This window comes from Alligator sinensis, unplaced genomic scaffold, assembly GCF_000455745.1.
Source record: "Alligator sinensis unplaced genomic scaffold, ASM45574v1 scaffold400_1, whole genome shotgun sequence".
Taxonomy (NCBI): domain Eukaryota; kingdom Metazoa; phylum Chordata; order Crocodylia; family Alligatoridae; genus Alligator; species Alligator sinensis.
The window spans coordinates 1,256,767-1,265,061 of NW_005841897.1; the positions used below are offsets into that span (position 1 = coordinate 1,256,767).

The 8,295-nt window shown below is 49.8% G+C and overlaps 1 protein-coding gene across 8 annotated transcripts in view; it reads left to right on the forward strand.

Moving 5' to 3' along the window:
* The window catches only part of ITGB4 (integrin subunit beta 4), a 59,675-nt gene that overhangs the window by 7,887 nt on the left and 43,493 nt on the right, over positions 1-8,295 (forward strand). The gene's annotated exons all lie outside the window — the stretch shown is intronic.

The following is an 8,295-nucleotide window of genomic DNA, read 5'->3' on the forward strand; positions in this document are numbered from 1 at the left end:
TAAGCACCTCTGTGGGTGACAGCTGGGGGAAAGAGGGGCATTAGATTGTCAGAATTATTTTAATGGAGATTATCCCAATGGGACAAGCCATTCCCTGTGGAGTAGCTGGAACGTAGCCTGAGTGGGGGACCAGCCACCTTCAGGCGTCAGGATTGAGCTGCAGAGCCTTTCACATGCACATCAGCAGAATGAGTCCTCTCCAGCTCGCTGGGTTCCTGCCTAGTGGCTGCATGGTGGCTTGCAGTGGTTCCCCATTCTAGTTTCCATATCACAAATCTGTCACCATGTCTTGCACTAGGTTATAAACTCCCAGTGAACCAGGGAACAGCTGGTACAGTGTGGCCAGCCCCCAGCAAACCAGGGCCCTGTTATCATCATTCAGAAACTCTTGCTGCTGAGACTAAAATGGCATTAGCTTGCTATTAAAGATGAGAGTTTGCAATGCTATTGTGTGCATTGCATGTGCACACGCACACTGGGGGATGGGTAGGGGAATTAAAAGACAAATGTGATTTAATCCTTTTTTTTAACGGAGGATCTTGGGCCCTGATTTACGGGGTTTCCTTTGTGTTCGCAAAGTTTTTGAGCTGTGATGTCTATCTCCCTGCCTGCAGCTAGGCGTTGCCCTGTATGCCACCTCTGCAAGTGACTTTGGAAGAGGGACTCGGAGTGGGGCTGCCGAGTCTGTAGTCACGTGGACCCTTCTGCCACAGCCCTACCAAGCAAGGAGGGCCTTAGCCTGAACAGACACTGCTGCAATCCCAGTCCAAGTGCAGTTGTGACACCCCTCAGCAGCATGGGAGCAGACCACCAAGCTTCCTGGGGGAATCTTTCCTACTTAGACTAGTCACCTTCATTATTAGCATTGTGGTAATGCCTGGAAGCCTACATTTTGTGCCACTATCCAGCTGTGCTAAGTGCTGTACAAACTCAACAAAATGCAAGTGCAGCATGTTTCATTTCTGCATGGATGAATCCTCCCCTACTTTAAGGCTATCGCAGTTGTGACGAGGTGCCATCGGAAGGGATGTTTTCCTGTGGTTTAAATTAGCATCTCTGACTGGACCTGTTGCTCAGACATGTGTCTGTGCGCTGATATATAGAGAAAGATGTGGGCTTTCATTGCATTACTAAAGAGCTTGTGCTGAACCTCCCCTGTGTATGTTCAGAACACACTCAAGTGTTTAATAGAGGGGTGAGTGTGTGTGTAAAGCAGTGACTCTCAACCAGGATACCATGCACCCTCAGGTGCCTTGAGATCCTTTCAAGGGTGCTGCGGGGTACCATGCAGTGTTAGCACTATAAAGTGTGCCAACACAAGTCACAAGATAAACCCGGAGATTTCAAATAGGAATTCATGGTGTTTAAAGCCATTCTGACCTGTTCATAGATTTTATAGACATTAGGGTTGGAAGGGACCTCGCAAGACCATCGGGTCCAGCCCTCTGCCCACGGGACAGGAAGTCAGCTAGGGTCAGATCACCCCAGCAAGATAAGCAAGCATCCAAGCGTTTCTTAAAGATATCCAGAGTAGGTGCTTGTACCACTTCTGGGGGGAGTCTATTCCAGACTCTGGAGATTTGGATGGTAAAGAGTTAAACTAGTATAAGGACTAGATGGAGTGCAGTTAGTCTGATGCTCACACCTGGGCTAGGACAGGAGATCCCATGGGTTCCCTACTGCCAATTCATTTGTCATGAGCAATGCAGTTACAGGAGGGAGATGTTAAAGCAGCTGGGAAGTGTCGTGTGACATGCAGGGAGAGGGGTCTCTGCATGTCACTCTGCTCTCCATCGCCAAAGCCTTCCACAGGAGCTACAGTCTCTATCTTCCATGCGAAGAGGTGGCTATTTTCAAGGCTTTCTTTGTACCCTCTCCTTTACCTCCTCAGTTACTCAGGCCCAGCTTTGGGGTTTCTGAAACCCACAGTACAGATCTAGGTGCATTCACCACTGTGGGAATAGTGATATCCATCATATGTTTTACCTGTTGTCATTTGTATCTGAGAAATCAGTGTGACCCCCATCCCCCAAGGAGCAGCAGTCCAGTGGGATGCCAGGCTGGATAGAATAGTGCGCTAAGCTCAGGGTAGGAACTGGTGGGGTTCAGGTGTTTTTAGCTCCCATCAGGGATGATCCTGTGCTGAGCAGGGGACTGGACCTTATGAAGCCACTTCCAGCCTGACCTTCCTATGATCCAGTGCTGTAGCAAGGAAGTTTGGCACCTGGGGCAAACCCACAGCAGCAGCCCACCCTCACCCCACACACAGATGTGGAGGGTACATACCCCACCATGTTCGCCATGGGTTGCATGCAGCAGCAGGAGCCCCCTCCCTGCCCAGATGAGCTGCTCACGGTTCTGCCCCGCCTGGGCAGCATCTGCCCCAGTCCCAGCCTGCCTCCTCCCTCACCAGTGGGCCTCCATCTGCGCCCCCATGTCCCTTCCCTCTCCCCATGCCTTCGCCCACCACTCCACAACAGTTTCATTAGCCCAGCAGTGTTTTCCAGGCTGCCAGGCTGCCCGTGTGCATGGTGAGGCTGTGCGCATGCATGTGGCATTTATCAGTCACATCAGCCACATTTTTTCAAAATATTTATAACAAAATATTGACTCAATACTCACCTGTTGGCGCACCTTTGCTTTGGTGCCTGGGGAGGTCACCCCGCTTGCCCCTCCCCTTTCTACGGTACTGCTATGATCCCAAACTGATTTTGATGATGCAGTCTCTCTCGGTGGGCTTCTGAGGCAGGAAGTGTTACAGGGCTGTGCAAGGCAATGGGCCTTGGAAGGATTTGCAATTGTATCCAAAACCAGGACAACACAGGAGGGAGTGGAACAGCTCAACCTGGTTGAATATGTTGGGGTGCTGCTGAAGAAGCCATGGAGCAGCCAGTCCAGAGAGCTTCCTAATAGACCGGGCAGCTCCCTGTAAGGGACAGCTCATCAAGCCCTTACTCAAGAGTGCGTCTAGACTGCAGTGGTTGTGGGTCACGTAGACATATCTGAGGTAGCCAGCCGTGTAGCCGCAGCAGCTCTGAGCTCATCGGGGGGCTAACTGTCCAACGGTTTAACCAGCTTCTTGGTGGGTTTGCAGCCCACACTGAGCTCCTGGCTCTTTCGCAAATCCATTGCTAGCAATACCTAAGCCAGCAAGGTTAGAGCTATCTCGAGCATGACCACACGGTCAGCAGCCACTGCAGTGTAGTTGTGACCTCTCTGAAATGGGGGGGAGACTCACTGGACCCAGGGAGGATAACCTGAGCTGAGGGTTGCATTTATATAAACTATTCAGAGGAGGGATGGTCTCGTAGTAATGCACTGGAGTTGGAAGATCTGGCTTTACCACAGACTAGCTGTCTGAGCTTGAGCAAGTAATTTAATCTTTCTGGGCCCCTGCAGTCAAAGGGGGATACCCCCACTTCCCTTTTCCTGCCTTTTGTCTGCTTAGCATCTAAACCCTTTAGAAAGGGACTAGCTATCACTGTGCATGAAAAGCACCCACCACAATGTGACTGTATCTCATCTGGTGCTTCTGAGTGCCATTGGAGTACAAGTAATAATAATATTTTCCCTTGTGCACCTACAGCATAGATCTAAACATAAGTCAGTGCAGTCATAACTCCATTTGCATGCATGGTTACAAAGAGGAGATCTCTGACAAGAACAGCCCCATTTACCCGGATAGCATAGATAGAGTTGGGTAAAGGGTTTTTCAACAAACAATAAATTTGTCCCAGAAATGTAATTTTGGCAGGTGCAAAATGATTTGCAAAGTCAAGTCAAATTTGTTGAAAAGTTTCAGCTGAAAAAAGAAAATGAGGGACAATGTTATTTCATTTTGGTAGTGTTAGAGTGATGTTGTAGCTGTGATGGTCTAGAAATTGTGAGAGTCAAGGATTTCTTTGTGTGACATCTCTTATGAGACCAGCTGCATGGTTGGGATAGAGTTAGACAAGCTTTCAAATGCAAGACTGGGACTGGAAGATGAATGTCTTACATTTGAAAGCTTGTCTAACTAGCCCATCTAGGCAGTTGGTCCAATAAACAATAGCACCCAAAGAAATCCCTGCCCCTGAAATCATTTTGTCACGTTTCAACATTTTTAAAGTGAAATTTCAACTTTTTTTTAAATGGCCTTTTTTGGTTTAAAATTGACCCAAATTAAAAAACATGAAAAAGAACAAATAAAAAGGTTAAATAGCTTTTAAAAATGGAAATAAAGTGTTTCTTTTTTAGATGAATGACATTTTTTTTCTGGTTGAAATTACTTGGTGTTTTTCTCATTTACCTGAAAAAGCTGACAAATTCTTTTTCAATTCAGCCAGACCTTTTTTTTTTTTTGCAGGGGGTGGGGGGAGGGTCTTTCTGCTCTGGCTATTGAGCTACTGATAAATGATCCATTGTGTGTCTGTCTAATCAGTTTTGAGGAGGAGGGTGTTATAGGGAGAATATGATATAGTAAAGGCTACAAGAAATTAAAGGTCCGCACAACACCACCGGAGAGGAAATCATCACATTAAATACCAACGTGAGAGGTAGAAGTGTGGTGTTATATGAGCACCAAAGATGCACTAGATGCAGTTAGAGAGGTGGGGGCAAACTCTGAGCTGCTCTGTGCTGGTGTAAATGTGGTGTAACTGCTGAGATCAGTGGAGTGCCCCTAGCTTGACACCAGTGCAAGTGAGACTAGGAGCCAGCCCTGGTCCGAGCTGGGTGCTCCGAGAGAGGGCTCTGGGCTGTTAGTGCATCTTACTGCATCAGGGTAGCAGACCCATGCAGTTTGCATCTCAAACCTGTCCTCCTGCACGCAGTTACATGCATCTCTGTCGCCACCCGCTCCTCCTTGGAGCTGGAGATCCAGGCAGATGGAGAGTTGGGAAAGGGAATCGTTTCCACTGTCATGTTGCTGGCGGTAAGCGTAAGATGTTGAAGGGGAGGCTGCAGAGAGGAAGATTTCATGCTGACCCCTCCAGGGTTTGGCCTGTGATTTCCCCCCCTGACCTGTGCAGTCAGGGGTGAGGAGGGAGGAGCAGGTTACTGGGAGGAGAGACTATGGGAATCCTTGTTGTCCAACAGCACAGAACAGCTACTGCAGAGACAGCAAAGGCCCGAGGGGAAACCTGAACACAGTGAGTCGTTTCATTATTTGTGGGAGTGGAGCACAACAGAAGGCTGTTCTGTCCCTTCTCTCTGCCCCACCCTTTCCAGTACCCGGTGGGTCATAGCCCGCCTGTGGAAGAGCTCAGCTCCCTCCAAACCATGCTACAGACTCCAACACACGTGCACACAAATGCAACACGTGCGCTGAGGATACGCTTGGTCTGTGCTTCTCTTGCTCAGTTCAGGTGCCATCCCAGTCAAACAGCAGCTGCCTCTGCCATTTAGTTCAGCAGAGGAACCGTGTGGGGTTTCCTCTTTTCTGAGCACATCCCATCTCTGTTAGCTGAGACCTTCTGATAGCAGCAGCCCAAGGTGAGCCCAGTAATGCCTGCCATTTGGCTGCACTAAGCTGACTATAGTGGGACCCTTGCCCAGCACATTTACCTTCTTGCCAAGACTGTCTAATATAGGGACGGGCAATTATTTTGGGCAGAGGGCTGCTTACTGAGTTTTGGCAAGCCATTGAAGGCCACAAGACAGGCAGCCCAGGGCAGATTAATATTAATTTTCTAAATTTTTTAGGGGCCCCGTGAGCCAGATAGAACGGGCTGGCGGGCCACATCCAGCCCCCAGGCTGCATTTTGCCCACCCCTGCTCTAATACCTTCTTTTCAGTGCCAGGAGCAGGGCAGGTTGTGTGGTCTTGACTTAGCCCCACACCTGGGCTCTGCTCAAAGCTCCTAGCTAAGGGGGTCACAGCAGGGTCCCAGCTCTCCAAAACCAGCCTCCCACCCAATGTCTCTGCCTGATCCACTGGTTTCTTTTGAGCCAAACCTCTTTGCCGGGACCCTGGCAGTTCACATCCATCAAGATCCCTCTGCCAAGCAACATGGTCAGGGGAAAATGCCTTTAATTTTGATTTTTTTGTCTGGAAACAAACGAGGAGAAAGCTCAGGTATGAGTTTGGAGTGACTCTGTAGAAGGCAGTGAGAATTTTACACTGACCTCAGCGGGGTCAGAATTTCACCCTTGGACTCCTGATCATGCACTTTCTCCTCCCATATACTGCCTGAGGCTGCTGTCTGCTAGTTGGGATCTGTTTATCTGTCTATCCATCTATATCCATTCCTGTCACAGCAGTAGCTAGAAGTAAGCAGCGATGGCTTTCCCCATGCTGTTAAATCAGTGATTCCTTTCTAAAGCAGGGTTGTGACGTTTCTCTTGGTTGTGGTGGTCTGTGCTATGTGGCAGTTTGTCATGGGGTGGAAGGAGAGGGAGAAAGCACTGGGGCTTTCGGGGTGCACAGTGGATTATTTGGTTTAGGGGAATGCATGCCTCTATTCTGCACTTTGGATCCACTTGAAGGTTTAGGGGTTTGATGCCTGTGAGGAAGAACAAGATATACAAGGTTAAAGAAGTAGTCAGCTTTCATTGTGGCAGAAGTTTAGGAGGTTATCAATGATTTGGGGGAGGTGGCTGAGCAGGAAGGCAGCAACATCTGCAAATGCCCTAATGATACATAGGTTCATCATGGCTTCCAGGGTTCACAGCTCAGGGGTAGCCCAGCCAGGTAGACTGGCTTGAAACTGGGGGGAGCCTAGGTCTTTGTGCCTTGTAGCTGGGAGCCTGGAAGCTCCGAGACCCTCAGATCTGTGGGTCTACACTCCCAGTTTTGCAGCAGGTAGACTTGCTGCCCTGTGAGCAGCGCAAGCTGTCTGTGTAGCTGGGATCCTGGGGACCCTGGCTGGAGTTGGAGCTCTCAGACCTCCTATGCCAAGGGGATGGCAATGTTTTTAGCTGGAGTGCCGAAAACACCCAAACCTCAACCCATGCCTCGACTCGGCATGCCAGAGGCAGATGGTGGGGGAGTTGCAACAGGCCTGATCCTTGTTGCTGGTGGCGGGTGCACACGTGCCTCTAGGCGGATGATGGGGGAGGTGCCAGGGTTGTGCTGCCCCAGGTCCCTTTCCAGCCATGCGCCCTGAAGCACACTTGCACCCACCATCGGCACAGAGTCCGGCTGAGGCTCCAGAACCCAGTGCTTCTGTTTGCAGCTTCCCAGCTGCCTGCCACAGCCAGCCCAGGCTCCAGGGAGCTGCTGCCTGCCACAGAGCCCCAGATGCTTGCAGCAGGGCTTGCAGCCTCCTGGCAGCCTGGGCTCTGTGCCCAGTGGCAGCTGCCCAAGTCCCAGGATGGCTGTGGCATGCCAAGCAAAATGGCCTTGCATGCCATGCTCTGGCACACGTGCTGCGGGTTGCCAATCCCCGTTCTAGGCTCTCCACTCCATAAATGGTTAACCTATGAGCCTGGGCTTGAGATGGGACATCTAGACTTCTTGTTCCATAGTGGGGAAGTCTCCTAACTCTGACCCGCTCTTCAAGCTACCCCTGAGTCAGGGACCCTCACTGGTCCCCCCTGGCGTCAATACAACCAGTTGCTCCATTTTGTTTTGGATGGACACACACGGGCACATCACGCCTTATGGAAAGTTGCTGCTCTGATTCCTGGTCTATAACATGGCAACAGGGATGCTAAAATTGGCCTGACCTGGGCTGAACTGCCTTTTATCTAACCGCTTAAAAAGCCTTTATAGCAGCCTGTGTCTCCAAGGCATTGAATAATGTGCTGTGACTCAAACTCTCCCTTAATGGTTCTTTCCTGTCTTTCTACTGAAACAATCTGAGTAACTTCTGTCCTCTGGAATTGAGAGAAATGTGTGTGTATCCATGAATTTGGCACTATACTGCCTGTGTAATGCAGCAGCCACCGCACATGCAGGCTTTTCACAGGAGACTTTGGCTCCTTGGCCTTGTTGAGGGAGCCGTTTTTGCTGAGTGCCTGTAATGCTAGCACAGGGAGGTTTACTCCTGTGCTTTCTCTTGCTGGGCATGAAGGGGTCTTGATTCACATGTTGGTTTTTCTAAGTGTTTCTATCACACTTGTCTGCCATAGTTACTGTTGTATTAATGACTCCAGTTGTGATCTGCATTGTCAAGAGCGGGGCTGAGCAGGGCATGGGGCAGATCAGGAGAAAGAGAAACTTCTTCTTCCCCCTCAGATCCAGCCCCGCACAGTAACCCTGGGCAGATCTTACCATCAAATCATAGAAAAAGGCTCTTTATGTTAATGCTTTTGCTGAATGAGATGGGCAGCTCCCCATTAACCATTGCAGTGAGACCATGTTGCACCCAGCAGG